We start from the raw sequence: 20,458 nt of genomic DNA, 5'->3' as shown, positions 1-20,458 counted from the left end.
TGACAGTTTATGTCCATCATTATAGTCATTATTTGTGACAAACTTTGAATGTGAACACAACACCAATACTTCTAGCAATGCCGCTTTTGGTGACAGTCAACGAACGTCACCATATATATGCACCAATAGTGATGACCATGAAATATCCATCACAATAAATCATTGTTGTTCATGTCAAATGGTAATGGTCACTATCCTTCATTATAATCAATATTCATGACGGACCTTGAATGTCACCATAACACTTATACTTTTGGTGATGCCACCTGTGGTGATGTTCAATTTTTGGTGACCGAGGCTATGGTCCGTCACCATTGCTCATATGAAATGGTGATGATCACTATCCGTCATTATAAATCATTATTGGTGACGGAATTTGAATGTCACCATGACACCTATACTTTTGGCAATGCCACCTTTGGTGATGTTTAGTTTTTGGTGATGGATGCTATGGTCCGTCACCATTGCTCATATGAAATGGTGATGGTCGCTATCCATCATTATAATAAATCATTATTGGTGACGGACTTTGAATGTCACTACAACACCTATACTTTTGGCAACGCCACCTTTGGTGACGTTTAGTTTTTGGTGACGAAGGCTCTCTTGACTGTCACCAATGAGCTTATGGTGACATTTTTCACCCCTCACCAATGTCATTTTTTTCTTGTAGTGTATGATGCTTTTCAAGGGTGTGATCCTTAGTTTAACGAAAAATTTGTTGAAATAGTAGATTCGTGTAAATAATTGTTTAAAGAACCAAAAAGTTTACCTCCAAAATGAGAAATACAACATGAAATTCAACTACATTCTGATGCTCCTCTCCCGAACATTGGCATGTATCGTATGTCAATCATAGAAAATGAAGAGATTAAGAAACAAATTAAGGAATTGATTGATAAAGGCTTTATTCGACCTAGTTCTTCTCCATGTGGATCAATGATCATATTAGTCCCAAAGAAAGACAGAACTTGGAGAATGTGTGTTGATTTTAGAGCCTTAAATAAAATAATCATTAAGAACAAGAATACTATTCCTAGAATCAATGATTTGCTTGATCAATTAAATAATTTTGTGTACTTCATAGAATTGGATTTAAGAAGTGGTTATCATCAAATTTGCATTGCAGAGAATGATATATGGAAAATTGCATTTAAGACTAGACATGTGTTTTTTGAATGGTTGGTTATGCCATTTGGGTTATGCAATGCTCCAACAACTTTTATGAGAGTGATGAATGATGTTTTTCGTTGTTTTATTGATATGTTTTTCATATTCTATCTAGATGATATCCTTATTTTCATTTCAAGTTGGGAAGAACGCATAAATCATGTTAAACAAGGTTTTGATGTGTTGCAAAATGAAAAATGGTATCTCAAACTCTCTAAATGTGAATTTGGAAAAACTTCCTTAGTATATCTTGGTTACATAGTTGGAGGTGGTCAGCTAAAAATAGATCCAACTAAAATTGATGTAATTGCTAAGTAGCCAATATCTCAAAATATGACGGAAGTTAGAAGTTCCTTGGGTGTCGTTCAATATTGGAGAAAGTTTATATCTCATTTCTTTTCTACTGCATCACAATTCACGCTTCAACAAGTTCTAAACCCTCCTTTCAGTGGGGAGTAAAAAAAAACATTTGATACTTTAAAGAAGAAAATTGTTACAACTCCAATCTTGGCTTTGCCAGACCTTCAACAGCCTTTTGAAATAGAAACAAATGTTAGTGGCTATGCAAAGGGTGCAGTATTAATACAAAAAGGAAAGCCTATTTGTTTTAATTCAGAAACATTTTCTAAAGCAGTTGCTAACTATCCAACCTATGATAAAGAATTTTATGCATTAGTGGAAAGTGTTAAAAAATGGAAACATTATTTAAGTTATGGGAAAATAAGCAGTGATTCATATAGATCATCAGTTGCTTTAGTAGCTTCAATCACAAACTAACTTGCAACAGTCTCGACATTATAGATGGATGGGGATTTTGTAGAAATTCCATTTGGTAATAAAATATAAGAAAGGTACCACCACTAAAGTAGTGGATATGTTATCAATACCTTCTTTGAATGCTTCAGTTATTCTGCAAAATAATTCTTTAGCACATGAAAGTTATATAGAACACTATGCGGAAGATGTTGATTTTAAGGATGTTTATGAATCACTAACTCATGGTGCTCAACTGGAATAAGTGAATTATCATATTCATGACAGGTTATTGTACCATCTTGGAAAGTTGTGCATACCACAAGGAGAAAGAGTGCATGTAATCAGGGAAGCACATTCTTCTCGTTTTTCAGGGCATTTTGGTGTAAGTAAGACAGTGGCATAATTACAAATGTTTTTCTATTTGCCTTAGATGAATGAAACAAATACTAAATAGATCAAAGTTTGTGTCATGTTTTCAACAAGCAAACCAAACAACATAAAGTTAGGTTTATATATTCCACTGACAGTTCCTTCTCAGCCATGGGAAATTATATCTATGGATTTTGTAGGAGGACTTCCAATGTCTAGAAAAGGGCATGATTATTTGTATGTTGTGGTTGATAGATTTAGAAAAATGTGTATTCTTGTTCCATGTAAAAAGCAATTTATTACTAAATAGACCGCACAAATGTTCCTTGAAAATGTGTGGGTTCATTTTGGGTTGCCTACTTCTATAATCTCATATCGAGACTCTCGCTTTCTGGGAGAGTTTTGGTCCACTTTGTGGGGACTCATGGACACTAAGTTGAAAAAGAGCACAACGTTTCATCCACAAACCAATGGGAAAACAGAGGTGGTGAATATAACAGTGGTACATCTTCTCATAGGTTATTGTAGCAAACATCCTTAGTTGTGGGATAAATCCTTTCATTATGTCCAACATGCTTACAACCGATGCTTACACTCTTCTACTAGTAGATCTCCTTTTGGAACATGTTATGGGTACATGCCAAAATCACCAGTGGACTTTATGTTTGGTGAAGAAGAAAAGGAGGATTGACATGGATATGTTGACAAAGCAATCAACTTCATTCAAAGAATTCAAAATATTCATGAAGCAGTGCAGGATCAATTGGAGAAAAGTCAGGCCAAGTACAAAATGCGTCATGACAAGCATCAGATGGATCATCACTTCCAGGTTGGTGATCAAGTATGGCTATACATCAACAAAGAAAGGATGAAAGGTGAAGGTAAAAAGTTGAAACCTATAAGGCATGGTCCTTTTAAAATTGTTGAAAAGATTAGGCACAATGCATTCCGATTAAATTTACGTCCATACATGCACATATATTCAGTTGTAAATATTGATAAATTGAAGTTTTATGAACCTTCAATGATCATGGATGAAGAGGAAAATGCTCAAGTTCCAACAATAGATGATTTTTCACCTAAATGTATGACTGGTTTATGGGAAGATACCATCTTGGATAGGAAGGTCTGCACTTCCAGGCGATGAGAATTAGAGTATCTTCGAGTGGGACTCAAAGGCATGAATCGAAGCAAAGCAATGTGGATGGATATCGGAAGGGTGAGGGAACAATACCCTCACCTCATATCTTCTTAAAACCAAACTTTTGGTGGTCCAAAATCTTCCAGTGGAGAGGAATGATCTAGGGGGATCCTTAAAATTCTCAAAATTCAACAGTCTCATATGATCGTGAAAATAACGCCAAGTCGAAGATCGCTAATTCTAGTGGTATGATCAGTTTTCAAAATGGCCTATGTATGAGGGAGTTAAGGCATTCTGAAGTTTTGTGAAAACATGCAAAAGGACTGCATAGTCAACAATGTGGGACCCACAGGTGCTGATGTGGAAAAAATGTGGCTACGAAAAGGTCACATGGACAGCACCAAAGTAGGACATGTGGCAGCACTAGAGCAAGACAAGTGGTCATGCCATAGCAGGACAGGTTGTAGCACCAAAGCAGGACAAGTGGCATTGTTAGAGTAGGACAAGTGGCAGCACCAAAGCAGGGGATGTGGCAGCATAGGGGCCAATCCCTTGCTGACATGTGGCAGAAGGGTGACACACCATAAGGTCCACTCCACCACCGAGATGTTCGTGGGTCTAACCTATGACCTCTTGACTGTCAGCCCAAAATTCTACCAGCAAATCACCACTTGAATTTTTTTGAAATTGGCACAATGTTATATTTGAATGTTTGTTGTATTGTGTTGGTAATAAAAGGATTAGCAACCTGCCATATCTGGCAGGCCTGCTAAACCAAGGTTATAGATAATAGTCGCCAAACTAGACTCCAAGTCCAGTGCGCGGGGTGATACATTTTACAATAAACTATGCCATATTTTACCACATGTTATATTGTATGCCAAATAGTGCATGTCAGCATTATATGTTAAACTATATCGAATATATGATATGCCATATATATGCGCCATCGGGTAAGGAGATGTAAGTTGTCGGTTCTGAAAGTGTTTTATTTTGCCTGTAAATGCCTTTTAAGGCATAACTCAACCATTATTGGGCCTTTTTTAATCTGAAAGTTGCGTTGGAAAGCTGAGGCGGAGACCTATCAACTCACTGTAGCCATTGTAACCTCTAAGCAGATTCCAAAATGGAGTATTTTTATGTAAAGATAATTTATGAGTATTTTCAATAAATCATACGCCATGTTATAACCTACTTTGTCATTTAAATTTTCATTTTTTTATATTACTCAAAATTAAAAAAAAAAGAAATATTAAGTTTTGAAAATTAAAAGAGAATTAGAAATTTTAGAGTATTTGTTACACTAATGGTGGCATTTAAGATGTTATGAAAGTGGGCCCGATCCATCGGTTAAAGCCCGAACATGTTAGTGAAGTGAGATTAAAGATCGGTGAGGGAGACAGGTAAAGTGTTCTACAGGGGAACAAGTAGCACGAGTTATAGTTTCTAGCTCAACCCCCGTAGTTGACCCTGACGTCAACATGGCTGACTGAAATCAATGGCCCATGATCGCTGCGGGGGTTCCACCTCGATCAAACTCCTGTACACTCCCTACTCCCGTAGCGGGCCACCCCGCATTGTTTGCTCCACATCACCTCTGCCATGCCATCTGCCACTCCCATTCATTTCCGTCCAGCTCACCCACCGTACCTCGTCACTTCATCTGCCACTCCATTAATTCGTTACATTAATTGTAGGTTTCCCTCCATTTTTCTCACCATATATAAAAGGAAAGTGAAAACCCCATTGCATTAGTCATTTTCTTTCGGTACTGAGCAACTTCACCTCCATTTCAGCATTTCAAGTCAGCAACTTTCATTCACAGATGCCATGGCCAAACAAGGAAAATTGTTGCCATGCAAAACATATGAGACCTTGCTATTTCAGGCGAAAAGAAAAGTTGACAACACCCATGAGAAGACAACAGTACTGAAGGGAGAAACTACTGTGAATTATCTTAATAAATATTTTAAGCTTCTGTGGATGGTGAAGACTTTGTTTATAGACAAGCCTACTTATAGTATGATTACCGCATGCAAAATGTCACTCAACAATTGGAAGAAGCAACAAAGTCACATGTACCATTGTGGAGAAAATGCAAAGAGTGGATGATAGAGCAAACAAAAGATGCACCAGCAGGACCATCTACTCAAGCCACTGATTCGAACAGTGACCAGCAATCACCAATCATAATTTAATTCCTTTCCATTTTATGTTATCTTATTTCCTGAGGAAAATGAGGTGTCTTTTACCCTCCAATGTAATGTTCTGAAATGACATTTTACTTTAGGCAGTTAGAAAGTAGTTAAGTAGTTTGGCAATTTTGGTAGTTACCAAATATCCTAAGATGTATAAAAAGAGGAAAAATCAAAGAAGAAGGGTCCTATTTTTAGAGAATCTAAAGACTACACATTTTGTACTTGATAAATTGATGATTAGTGAAAGAATCGAGAGTTTTCCATACAGTGTCGGGTATGACTTGTAATCTCTCTATTATGTGTCATTTGTCTCTTCCTCTCTTTAAATATGGTAATGAAGCTGCAGGTCTTTGTTTACTTATGTGAATAAAGTTAAATTTCCTTAAAATAGCGCTTCCATGTTTAAAACTTCTTTACCTCTATTCCTCTGAGTTAAAGTTAATAGTTTATATCAAACACAACATATTACCTTTTAACTTCTCAAAGTATTCTTTACATATCATTTATATCCACCACCACATGGCATCTTGGGGCTTTCATATCAACTCTATATTAAGGGTTTAAGATCATGATCTTCATACTCAAAATGAAGACACATTATACAAATAACTAACATGCATAATAAAATTTTAATGTCTTAAGCACAATTTCTCCACAGCCTAGAAATTGGTTTCTTAAGGGACAACATTAATTGGTGTAGTTGCCGGGGAACGAAGTCAAGAACGTTTTCCCTATGCTTTTGAAATATTTTCCTCTGGTTGTTTAGTGAGGAGGAGAAATTTGGCTGTATTGAATAAGAATTGCAATTCTGGCTTCAAAAAGGCCTCATATGAGGTCAGATACCTCACAATAGAAAGCTCAAGTTCTTTCAGACCCTGAGAGATTAGTTTCTAAGAGGGTTGGGAAACCAAAAGCTTTATCCACACTGAGTCCCACATTGTCTACACCTGGCAGCAGTTCTTCACCTCTTTCACCCAAAAAGTTAGCAAAAAGATCACCTTTCTTTATTCAAGAATCACCTTTTATATCCATTCCATTTCAAGAACCTAAATTTCAAGAATAGTCTTTAGAGTCTGTCTCTTTTTTAGTACCTGAAAATATATCTGCTATAGTTGTTCAACCTGAACCTATATCTACATTACCTCCTTTTTATACTCCATTTACCTCTCAGGCAGGTTCTACATCTACTGGTACTCAAGGTTCAGCAAATTCAGGTGTAAACATGGCAGCACCTACATTCTTGCTGAATAGGTATGCACCTATTCAGTTACCTCAACAACTAAATCCAATGCCTCAAGAATACTTAAAAATTCTTCCTCGCTTCTCAGGGGAAGATGAACAAACAACAGAGAAACATATAGCAGTGTTCTGTAACTTTGCAGAAAATCTTAATGTTGAACACCTGGATGTTGTCTTAAGACTTTTTGTGCAATCTTTAGATGGTGAAGCTAGAAAGTGGTTTAAAGGGCTTACTAATAACTCCATCCCTACCTGGGAATAAATGGGGCGCCAGTTCACCCAGAGATGGGGAGAGAAGAGAGATCATGGATAGTCGCTTACAGAATTCAATTCTGTTAAAAAGAAATCTGATGAAAGCATTGTTGATTTCATCAGAAGGTTCAACAAGCTTTACAACAGTCTTCCAATGGAGATTAAGCCCCCTCCCATTGGTTCCAAAATGACTTTTGCAAGGGCATTTGAATCAGACTTTGGATTCACATTAAGGGAGAGAAGATCCACAACCCTTGACTAGATTCAAACTAATGCTCTAGAAATAGAGGCAAATTTGGTGGCTACAGGCAAAGCACCAGAGACACAACCTACCCAAGATAAGGGAAAGGCTAAAGAGGAAACATCTCAAAATCAAACATTAGAGGATATGAACAAAGTGATAATTTCTTTTTCTAGAAAATTGATAAAACTGGAATTGGAGAAAAAGAATTCTCAAATGCAGGTACAACAAAACAGAGGCTTTAATCCCTAATATAGAAGACAACCTTTATAGGTTTTGAAAAAGGAAAGAAAAGACCAAGATCAGGTCCAAGCTCCACTTTACTTAGAGGCAGATCCTGGTGAGGCATCAGAAGAATATTCTAAAGATCATGATGATCATATTTCCACAATGTATGCAGGGGATGAAGATGAACTAGGTAATGAAGAAGAAGAAGAATATGCTGAAACAAATGTCACTTTTGATGAAAATGAAATTGATGAGTATTGGAAGCAGTTTATTGATTTTATGCAGGCAGAATTGCATAAGAAGTATGACTTGAGATCAAGAAAAAGATCTAGAGTTCAAGAAAATGAAGGTGAGCAGCAAGTTCCTGCTCCCTCACAAAAGGCGACTCCACTAGAGGCACAACCTGCTAAACAGGTAAATAAAGGAAAGAAGCAGTAGGGTATAAATAGTAAGACTCAGATGCATCAGGGTGAGTCCTCCCAAAATAAGACTGATAAAATTCCTTTAGAAAGAATTGTTTCCATTCCGGAAGAAATTCCAATTATCAAGAAAAGTGAAGAAGAAATAGAAAAGAATGCAAGACAGCTCCATGCATTTAGTCTCACTAAAGAATTGGAGAAGATTAAAATTTAGGTACCTCTCACAGAGTTGGTCAAGACCCCAATTTACAAAAGGGATATTGCTGAGTTTATCAACTTGTCTCAAAATGTGAATGTAAATGACACTGTGAATCTACAAGAAGATAAACCAGTAGTTGTTTTTGGCCCACATGTGGAGGAGGTAGATTCTTCAACCCCCCTTTCTACATTTTTTTATTAATTCATGAATTTATCTTACATAACTGTATGCTCGACTCTAGGGCTTCACATAACCTCGTGCCGCTGTCAGTGATGAAGCAGCTGAATTTGCAAGTCACTAAGCCTTAGAAAGACCTATATTCGTTTGATTCAAATAAGGTCAAGTGTCTTGGTGTCATTAAGGATATGGTGGTGTCATTAGCTCAGATCCCAACCAGAAGCTTAGTAATGGATGTAGTAGTGGCAGATATCCCTGCTAGGTTTGGAATGCTGCTATCTAGGTCCTGGGGAGCTAAATTGGGAGGAGTACTGAAATTGGACTTTACTTATGCTATTATACCGGTTTTTGGTGGGGAAGAGAGAAGGCTATATAGAGAAACAAGGTTTGTTAAAAAAATTACAAAGAATGGAGCAAGTAATTCACCTGTGTACAGCCAAGATAAGGATGATTTCTCTTGTTTTATGCTGCATGAAAATGTAGAACTGGCTGAAGATAATCAGAGGCAGCTCACTTCAGCATGTGTAAATACAAAGCTACAAACAAAAGGAGTATGGAAGTGCTTCTTTGATGGTGCTTACTCTAAGGAAGGAACAGGTGTTGGTTTCCTGTTGATTACACCTGGAGGTAACATGATGCCATTTTCCTTTAAATTAGAGTTTGAAGCAACTAACAATGTGGCAGAATATGAATCCTTAATCATTGCTCTTCAGACAACAAAACAAATGGGGGTTCAGTCTATCTCTGTTTTTGGAGATTCAAAATTGATCATAAAGAAGATAAAAAATCATTGTCAAACAAAACACCCTAGACTTAGGGCATATAGAAATGAAGTTTGGGATTTAGTTGAGAATTTCTTTGAGGCTTTCAATATACAGTTCATTCCAAGAGATGGGAAAAAGTTAGTAGACTCCTTGGCTATGGCATCCAATACCTTGAGACCTCCTATAAATCCAAGACTGAGGTATGAGGCCGAGATGAAGTACAGGCCATCAGTTCTAGATAACATAAAGCACTGGTAGGTTTTCAAGGATAACAAGCAAATTAAGGAGTTCCTAACAATGATTGAATACTTTCAAGGCACTGAAATTGATCAAGATGGGAATGAAGTAAAAAACAATGTAGAAGTAGGTGATTTTAAAAGTCTACAGCTAATCAAAATATCATTCAATTGAAAGATAATTTCCTGCCAAGATAACTTGTCCCTCTTGAAATAATTTTTAATTCTAATGTAGCTGTCGGTCCAGAGAAAGATTCACAGGATGAACAAATCCAAGATTTCAATATTGGAACCCAGAAGGAGCCTAAGTTAGTCAAACTGTTTAAGGGAGTTCCATTTAATTATAAAGAAAGGTATATTGAGATTTTTAAGAACTACACTGATGTTTTTGATTTGTCATATGAGGATCTCAAAACATATGATGTGAACATAATTCAACACAAGATTCCCCTGAAAGAAGGGATTAAACCATTTAAATAGAAACTTAGGAACATCAATCCTTTGTTGTTACCATCAATTGAGAAATAAGTTAATAAGATTCTTGATGCCAAGATAATAGTTCCACTCCAGTACTTTGATTGGGTTGCCAATTTTGTACCTGTAAGGAAGAAAAATGGAGAGATAAGGTTATGTGTGGATTTTATGAATTTGAACAGAGCCTCCTTAAAAGATAACTATACATTACCTAAAATGGATCATCTGTTGCAGAAGGTAACTGGATCATTCAGAATGTTAATGGTAGATGGTTTCTTTGCGTATAATTAGGTAGCTATTGATAAATAAGATCAAAAGAAGACTGCATTTACAACCCCTTGGGGAACCTTCATGTATGCTCGGATGCCCTTTGGGCTAATGAATGCAGGTGAAAAATTCGAAAGAGCTATGGACATTGCATTTGTGGGTATAAGTTTGTAGTGATATACTTGGATGATATCACTGTTTTCTCTAAATCAGATGAGGAGCACTTGGAACATTTGAAAAAGACTTTTGAGAAGTGCAGGAAATATGGGCTATCTTTGAATCCCAAGAAGTCTATTTTTTCTCTAGAAGAAGGAAAACTGTTGGGGCACATTCTTTCAAGAGGTGGAGTAAAGATAGATCCAGTAAGGGTACAGGCTGTACAAAAAATACCTCTGCCCAGAAGTAAGAAATACATTCAAAAGTTTTTGGGATTTTTTTTTTTTTAAAGGAGATTTGTGTCTAATTATGTTGAAATTGTGAAAGAGATTACTAATATGCTGAAGAAAGAGAATGAAGTACATTGGACTAAGGAGGCTAAGGAGTCATTTTCCAGAATCAAAGAAGCATTACAAGCAACTCTAGTTTTGATTAGTCCTAATTATCAAAAGGCCTTTCAAATATTATCATTTGCATCACCTTGTTCAATAGTTGTTGTTTTGTTACAGAAAAATGATGAAGGTAAAGAGAAGCCAATTGCTTTATTTAGTAAGGTGCTCAGGGATGTTGAACTTAAATACAATATTCTTGAAAAGGAGGTGTATGCCTTGGTGAAGGCCTTGAAAGCCTTCAAGACTTATGTGTTATAGTCACACATTATTGCCTATGTGCCAAATGTTGCAGCAAAGGATGTCCTAGTCCATAGTGATGTGGAGGGTAAAAGATGTAAATGGATAGCTAAGATCCAAGAGTATGACCTAGACATAAAGCCAACCAAACTAGTGAAAGGACAGGGATTGGCAAAGATGTTAACTGAGTTAAACTTTCAGGATTTGGGGATAAATTTATTAACACCTAAAAAAGAAGAAATAAGTAAAGGGAATGAAGAAAAATCAAATCCAGGTATGAAGATTCAATACAAATTTTTATGCTCAGAATGGTATAAGCACATAGTCCACTATTTGTGTTTTCTTTGTTGTCCTTTGATAGAACAAGATATAGAGCATTAAGAATCAAGGCACAACCATATGTGATTGTGGAAGGTAGATTGTGCTGGAAATATCCTGTGGGAATTTTTCTGCTATATTTGATAGAAGATGAGTCTACGGAAATGATTAAGGATTATCAGGAAAGGTTATGTGGTGGCCATTATAGTTGGAAGGTCACAACACACAAAATTCTCTAGGCAGGCTTTTATTGGCCTACCTTATTTGGTGATATATATAAGTTTGTCAGAAGTTGTCAAAAGTGTGAGCTTTTTGCTAAAAAGAAGAAGTTAGCTCCATTGCCATTGATCCCAGTCTTCATAGAAGAACCATTCAGATAATGGGGGCTAGACTTCATTGGAGAGATTAATCCACCCTTGAGTGGACAGTACAAATGGATTCTTACAGTGACTGATTATTTCACCAAGTGGGTAGAAGTTGTACCTACTAAAAAGGAAAATGACCAAGTGGTGATGAAGTTTTTAGAGGAAAACATCTTTAGCAGATTTGGGTGCCCTGTCAAAATCATAACTGATAATGCTCAAGTGTTCAGTTCAATTAAGTTTGTTGCTTTTTTTCAGAAATATAATGTCATTCTATCTCATTCAACAACTTATCACCCTCAAGGGAATGGATTGGTTGAATCCACCAACAAAACGTTGATGAAATTCTTAAAAAAACCATTGCAGAGAATCAGAAGGACTAGGATTCAAAATTAAATTTTGATCTTTGGGCTGTCCGAGTGACCACAAAAAGGTCTACTGGAAAATCACCTTTCGATCTAGTGTATGGAATGCAAGCCCTATTTCCTAGTCAGCTTGTGAAACCTGTAATTGCAATGATTCAGGAGGCAAAAGAAGAACCCAATGCCTTAGTGAGGAGGATGCATAAGGTAATGGAGTTGAATGAAAGCAGAGATAAGGTAAGAGATAATTTGATTATGTACCAATAAAAAATGAAGGGTATTTTTGACAGAAAAGCTAAAGAAATTGATTTTAAAGCTGGAGACTTGGTGTTAAGGTGGGATACCAGGAGAGAAGACAAAGGAAAACATGGGAAATTTGACCCTCTCTGGTATGGCCCATTCAAGATTACAGAGGCAAGGGAAAATAATACATTTTTCCTGGAGAACCTTGATGGTGATACTTTACAACTCCCTGTCAATGGGCAGTATCTCAAACATTATTTCCAGTTCTAAGTCACGTACACCTTGTCATTGTAAATACTGGGGTGAATCCATTGTACATTTTTCATAAAGCTGAATCTGGTGAAGCAATACATGACTCCATGCCCGAAGTGAAGGCACTGATCTGCGGTTCTTAGTGTTTTTATGACAAAAGCATTATCCCCAGGTGGAGCCAGGTGTTGTAGCCTACTCTGCCATTTAAATTTTTATTTTTTATATTACTCAAAATTCAAAAAAATGGAATATTAAATTTTTAAAATTAAAAGAGAATTAGAAATTTTAGAGTATTTATTACACTAACAACGACATTTAAGATGTTATGAAAGTGGGCCCGATCCATCGGTTAAAGTTCGAACATGTCAGTGAAGTGCGATCAAAGATCGGTGAGGGAGACAGGTGAAGTGTTCTGCAATGGAACAAGGAGCACGAGTTATAATTTATAGCTCAACCACCACAGTTGACCCTGATGTCAACATGGCTGACTAAAATCAACGACCCATGATTGTTGCAGGGGGTTCCACCTCGAACAAACTGCCCTACACTCCCTACTCCCACAGCGGGCCACCCTGCATTGTTTGCTCCACATCACCTCCACCATGCCATCCGCCACTCCCATTCATTTCTGTCCAACTCACCCACCATACCCCATCACTTCATCTGCTACTCCATTATTTTATTACATTAATTTCAGGTTTCCCTCTGTTTTTCTCACCATATATAAAAGGAAAGTGAAAACCTCGTTGTATTAGTCATTTGCTTTCGGTACTGAGCAGTTTCACCTCCAGTTCAGCATTTTGAGTCAGCAACTATCATTCACAGATGCCATGGCCAAACAAGGAAAATTGCTGCCATGGAAAACATATGAGACTTTTCTAGTTGAGGCGAAAAGAAAAGTTGACAACACCCATGAGAAGACAACAATACTGAAGGGAGCAACTATTGTGAATTATCTTAATAAATATTTTAAGCTTATGTGGATGGTGAAGACTTTGTTTATAGATAGCCTACTTATAGTAGGATTACCACATGCAGAATGCCACTCAACAAATTGGAAGAAGCACCAAAGTCACATGTACCATTGTGGAGAAAATGTAAAGAGTGGATGATAGAGCAGACAAAAGATGCACCAACAGGACCATCTACTCAAACCACTGATTCGAACATTGACCAGCAATCACCAATCATAATTTAATTCCTTTCCATTTTATGTTATCTTATTTCTTGAGGAAAATGAGGTGTCTTTTACCCTCCAATGTAATGTTCTAAAATGAATTTTTACTTTAGGCAGTTAGAAAGTAGTTAAGTAGTTTGACAGTTTTGGTAGTTACCAACTGTCCTAAGATGTATAAAAAGAGGAAAAATCAAAGAAGAAGGCTCTAATTTTTGGAGAATATAAAGATTACACCTTTTGTACTTGATAAATTGATGATTAATGAAAGAATCAGGAGTTTTCCATACAATGTTGGGTATGACTTGTAATCTCTCTATTATGTGTCATTTGTCTTTTCCTCTCTTTAAATATGGTAATGAAGCTGCAAGTCTTTGTTTACTTCTGTGAATAAAGTTAAATTTCCTTAAAATAGTGCTCCCATGTTTAAAACTTCTTTATCTCTATTTCCTCTAAGTTAAAGTTAATAGTTTCTATCAAACACAACATATTACCTTTTAACTTCTCAAAGTATTCTTTACATAGCATTTATATCCAACACCACATGGCATCTTGGGGCTTTCATATCAACTCTATATTAAGGGTTTAAGATCATGATCTTCATACTCAAAATGAAGACACATTATACAAATAACTGACATGCATAATAAAATTTTAATGTCTTAACCACAATTTCTCCATAGCCTAGAAATTGGTTTCTTAAGGGACAACACATCCATTGGAAGCAGCCCCGGAGATGTAGTCTAGGAGGGACGAACTCCATCATCAAATTTGTTGTGTTTTATTCTTATTTTCAGGTGTTCATGGTTGATTTCATATTTCAAGTTTTCAAGTTAAAGTCACATAGATATCAATTGCCCTTATTAATTCACTTAAAAAGAGACCTTAGTTAATATCTGATTAAGTCGTGTAAATAGTCAACTCTTCTCTTCTTGGATCACCAACCTTCACATCCACGAATGTGCTGCAACTTTCCTTGATAAATTTTTCCAACTGTTCTTATCACTAATATGGTTTGTCTCTTCGCTTAGCCACCTTCTCCAGCTGCTTCTTTATTGTGGATTTCTCCTTTTCTCTTTGCATCGTCATCATTGATGTTCGTTGCTCTTGCTCCTATAGCTCAATTGTTAGACTCTGATGGAATTCATGCAACATCTGAATGAGCAGCACGACAATATTTATGATGACATTCTTCCATGCTTTAGCTCTCTCTTTTTCCTCCGGTGAGTACCATTGAAGTGCCCCAGTTGACACCTGCATAATTATAACACCGAGTTGTGTTTATATTCTTTACTGTACCTAAAGTGACTGAGCTCTTTGTTCTGGTTGTTTTGCTACTTACGGAAACGCCTTCAGCTTTGCGATGCCCTTTTGTAATTCAGTCAAGATCATTCTATATGGATCATCAATTTTTTCCTAGGTCTCCACTGTGATTTCCTAGACCTTCTCTCAAATCTTGTCAATGTCCTTATTATTGAGGACAAGCATTTCTATGCCCTTGGAATTATTCGCCTTCTGATTTTTTCTCTTGCCTACCACAATTGTGTCTCTCATTATGACAATAAAAGGCGATCCTCTGATACTCCTGCATCACTGAGGAGTTCCTCATGCTCCTGCTCAATTTCCTTTGTTTCCACCTTTGCATCCTTTCTGCTTTTACGTACATCCTGTGGGGTACCCTTCTCTGTTCCAACTGCTCCACCAAGTGGTGTCATCCATTCTTCCAGCCGTTGCTATAGTACAACAAGAAAATTGTCTTCAATTTCTAATTATGGAAATGGGTTCCATGTCTCAATTGGGTATTTCGTTGCCTTCACATAAGCTCTGTGGAAGTCTGCTTTGAAATCTGAAATGTGACAATACTGCTTATACAAACTAGGTGACAACCTTGGATTCTAATTCACCACCATGTGTAGATTCATTACCATCACCACAAAGAAAATCCTACTCTTTGTTGTCCCTGTTGTCTCCTTTGTAAACCAGAGGGAGGTATACATCGTTTCCTCACAAACATCCACCTCGATAGATGGAAACTGCGAGTCTTCTGATTCTTTCCATGCGATCAATGTTATGAGTATTAACAACCAAGCATAGTGGAACAACTTCCCCTCTTCCTATGCTTCCCTACATTCTGTCAAAAATTCCTCACATAGATAGGTAGCCAAGTTAAACTAGACTCCTTCCCTGCACTGCATAGCCAAAGATATTACCGCAAAAGGCACCTCATTATCCCTGCACTTCCTCATTATCTTACCTGCCAAGATGTGCACTTCCTCAATAGAGTTGATGTCATATCCCCGCGACTTCTTCACTAGGCCAAACATTTCCTTCATCATTTGTGCCATCTCCTTATCCTTATTCTTGCCCACAAATTCCTCTAGGGGTTCTTTTACCTGATGAGGCAATGATGTGACTTTTTTATTAACATCTCATCAATTGGGATCCTCTTCCCTAGCCACATGCATCCTTCATGTACTAGTGTGAGGGGCTTCCACACATTGATTGTATTGTTTGTGCTTCGACCCAAGTGTGGCACGTTCATCATATTCACAAGGCCCTCTCTCTGGAATCCTACAGCCCATTGGAATGGCTGCAGCCTCGCGACTCCACTAACTAGGTATTGAACCTTCTTCATATACTTACTTCATTCCAATTAAGGCTATTTGCTTCGATCGTTAAAGTCCCAGTCTTCCATCATTAGCTACGGGATCCTCCCCAAAATTCATCCTCAAACGGTACTTCCTCTGGCAGCAATAGGGTTGTCTGCCCTAGTTTTGTAATGTAATGTCGGCTAGATAGACCTACCCATGGTCCACGGACCATGGGATTGTATAAATAGAGCGAGGCTCTAAGTGTAGAAGAGAGATAGGAAGAGAGTCTAAGTGACGGAGTGAAGTGTGTCTTTGGGTCGTAGAGTAGGATAAGGCTCTGTAGCTGAGTGCACAAAGGCCTAGTAGTCTGCAGCTGAGTGCACGAACCCCTGTAGCTGAGTGCGTAGGGCGGGGTCGAGTCTGTAACCAAGGAAGGAATTAATAAAGAGAAGTTTTATCATAATTCTATGTATTTGTTCTTGGGTTAATGAATGTTTGATATAATTTGCAAATATACTATTTATTTACTGCGCGCACTTGTATGAATGGTTTATGTTGTTAAGTATAACTTAAAACACGCAAGTAGGCTAAAATAATCAACTAACATTGGAATACCAGTAAGGTCTTGGGTAATAATGCAGAAGCATAGTGTTCGTTCCCGAGTAGGGCTGCGTGAAGGCAGTGTATCGAGCTACGAGGTACGGGAAAGTGCACAAAGCGACTTGCGTGCAGGGTCAAACTGTGGACCACTTGAACTCATCATACATCTCTAGGGTGCAGAAATCTGGTTCTAGCACCCTCTAATACTACTTCGGGTAAGATCTCAGTCCGCACTCCGTGAACTATTTCCGAAAGGGCCAATATTACAAGGATTTGTTTGGCTAACTTAACTCTGAACCTGGGTCAGGCCCCAATAAGCCAACAAATGGTTCCGTTGCCAGGACCGGGATCTGCATAAGAGATGTCTGATGTCATGTCATTGGAATCTGACAAAGAAAGGAATTGAAGAGTGGTTGGACAGAAATATTCACGAGTTCGCAGCGCAAGAAAATAGGAATCCGCAGTTATCAAAGGAAGAGTGGTTAGATTGCTACTTATATATGGAAATCCATGAAATTTTCTTTGCATCCTTCCCCTTTGAGTTGTATGAGTGGATCGCGAAGTTAGCAGATAGTCAAGGAAGGTGTAGGCTTGACAAACCTATTGTGTGGACTCCAGAGTTGGTGTGCATACTAGAAGCATCGGAAGATAAGATCACGTGTGCTGTGGACCATTGGCTCGATCAAATTATAGGAAGTTTTATCACTGAGTTCATGGTAAATACTTCAGTTAGCTATAATGAGGCGGAACGGTGCTTCCTCAAAGGACCGCGAGGTAAGTACGTTAAATCTTTGAACACTTGGATTAAAATTCTACTGTGTGAAAAGTGAGTTATGTGAATAAATTGATGTTTGGGGCTATGTAGAGTGGGAGGATCTATAGAAACGAAGGTAGCGCATAACTAGAGTCTAGCCCCTTAATTTCACCTCTGTGGGAAACCGAGGGAGAGCTCGCGAAAGTTTCACCAAGAAGTGCGATCAGTTTGATAAAGCAGTGAATTCCACGCATACCACCCCAACCTACACCACCAACAGTTTCACCATCTTCACCCTGTCTTCGCTCACATCACCTTCGCCACCACCACAGTTCAATATGGCGAACGCGATAAAGTTGTCTATCTTCAAAGGAGTAGGGAACAAAGATCGGGACCAGTTTTGGTTCATGGTAAATGCTGTATGGGAAGTGTAGGGAGTCACGGATGACAATATAAAGAAAGCAACACTATTCAACGCTTTGTAGGATCACGCATTGATGTGGTACATTAAGCACTCCAATGACAATCCAAACGCAGGGATCGCATATATCCAAGCTGCGCTAAACAGGGAATTTAGTAGGCCAAAATCAGAGACATAGTCGATTATTGGATTTAAGGAAATCATGATGCTTCCAGGCGAGACCCCCTGGGAGCTAGATCAGAGACTGAAGTGTATGATTCGTGAAGCCAACATGACCTTGACGGATGGGCAACACCGCGCATGGTTTGTAGCATCACTAACGCTGCATCTAAGGAACGTGCTATCACAGTAGAAGTTATCCACTCAAGCCGAGGCCTTGGAGATCACAATAAGACTGCATGAGACCCCGATACAAGATCCTAACCTGGGAGTCCAGCAGATCCACGCATAGTTGAAAAACTTGTGCCTTGAGATGTAGAGTTTGAAACAAGACAAGACGGCTCGCCCAGAAGCGTGCGAGGAGGTATGGTGCATAAAATGCAAAGGCCAGGGACATGAAAAGGACCATTGTCCAGTATTCACGAACTACCTAGTGGCAGGAGGACCAATGCCATTGAGACCAGAGGCACAAGCAAGACCGAGCGTGATGCCTGCATTATGGTGCACGATTTTTCAGATAGGAGGAAAGCATGCTACAAATAACTACCATGTATTAAAGAAGTATACGTAGAGTTCCCAACAGTTTTTCTGTAACTTCTGTAGGTCAGTAGGCCATGATGAGCGCACCTGTAGAAGTTATGAACTGATGATGGATCAAACTCCTACCTACAGAGTTCAGACCGAAACACAAGCCCTCGATGAAAATGTAGGGATGGTGCACACTGGATTTCAGGGGCGCGGACGTGGTCGAGGTGGAATGGGACCAGGAAGAGGTCGCAGACAACTAATCTGTTACAATTGCGGAGGGCCAAGGCATTATTTCTATGATTGTACAGATCCAACGAGACCATCATGCTTATATTGTACCTAGTTTGATCATGACATGGAGGACTGTCCCACGCTGATAGCGAGGTTGTGTGATAAGGGATCACTCCAACATCCCCCGAATCAAAATCTGCAAATGATAAGGTCTGAGCCACGCGAGGAAGACCCGAATGTAAATATCATGCTCCGAAGTGGTATTACGATGGGAGATGACAAAGGCAAGCAGCCCGAAGAAAGTGCCTAGGTTCACAAGGCTCCAACAAAGGAACTAGAATTTGATTTGGAGCGTGCTAAAGAGACATTCATGGAAGCTAAGAAGAGTTTTGCGGAGGCCTCCACTTCAGGTAGTAAAGACAAATTGGAACCAGAAATGGACCCATCAATGTTCACTACCTTTTTGGAGACATGCATGAAGCTGCTGCACGATAGCAAAGTTGTGAAGGGACTGCAAGAACTCATCACTAGATGTGTTGGGACCGTGCCAGGAGAACCGCGTGTAGTCCAAAATCTCGGGAAGCACACAACACAAAAATGAAGAGAGATGAGATTGACCGCGCAGATCGGGGAATATGAAATGGATTAAGTGATTTTGGATCTAGGATCGGACGTGAACATCCTGCCAAAGCAGACATGGGAGCGCATGGGCAGGCCCACATTGCAATGGTCTCCTATTCAATTGCAAATGGAAAACTAGCAAAAGATCCTACCCATGGGAAGATTGTAAGGAATAACGGTGGATATCAAAGGTGCGAGCATGCTTGCAGATTTCGAAGTGATAGAGATTGTTGATGAAAGCAATCCTTATCTCATGCTACTAGGAATCGATTGGGCCACTGACATGAATGGAGTGATAAATCCAAAGAAGTGCAAGATGATTTTCGAGAAAAAGTCACTATGCGTTGTGGTACCTTTAGACCCTATGGAAGGATCGCGACTACGACAACAATGATGATCTAGACTGTATCTACAAGATAACCACGCGGGAGCAGGACTAGGTGAATCCAACAGCAGATGGCAGGATTTTGTGGGAGCGCAAAATCTCTTGCACCTCAGATTCAGATGAAGAGATAGTTCGATGGTAGAACCTATTACACAAGGTAACCATGCTCAACTGCAACATGATGACAAGGTCACTGCGCTACGTGACAACAAAGGTGAGAGATCTGCCTATGTATGATGGATTGACCGAGGTGGATGATTTCTTAAACCAATTTGAAAGAGAAGTACCAGAAAAACAGCGTCTTGACGCTTTGAAATGGGTACTGCGCGCTACGCCCGCAAGATGGTGGGGTACGCATTAAAGAAGTTTTGAGGACTGGCGCGAATGCAGAAGGATGATGTGCATGCAGTTTGGAAAGCCTAAGATGTGGATGAAAGCCGGGTATGATGGATGAAACAGCCCACGCGGCCACCTTTTCAGATGGGTACAAGTGTATGGTGCGTAACCTGCACGAACTCACACCATTCTCGCGATAGGAAACA

Source organism: Pinus tabuliformis, chromosome 8 (genome assembly GCF_031772625.1).
Source record: "Pinus tabuliformis cultivar Carrire ecotype Pingquan chromosome 8, CPIR1, whole genome shotgun sequence".
Taxonomy (NCBI): Eukaryota; Viridiplantae; Streptophyta; class Pinopsida; order Pinales; family Pinaceae; genus Pinus; species Pinus tabuliformis.
This window is presented reverse-complemented; position numbering follows the sequence as displayed.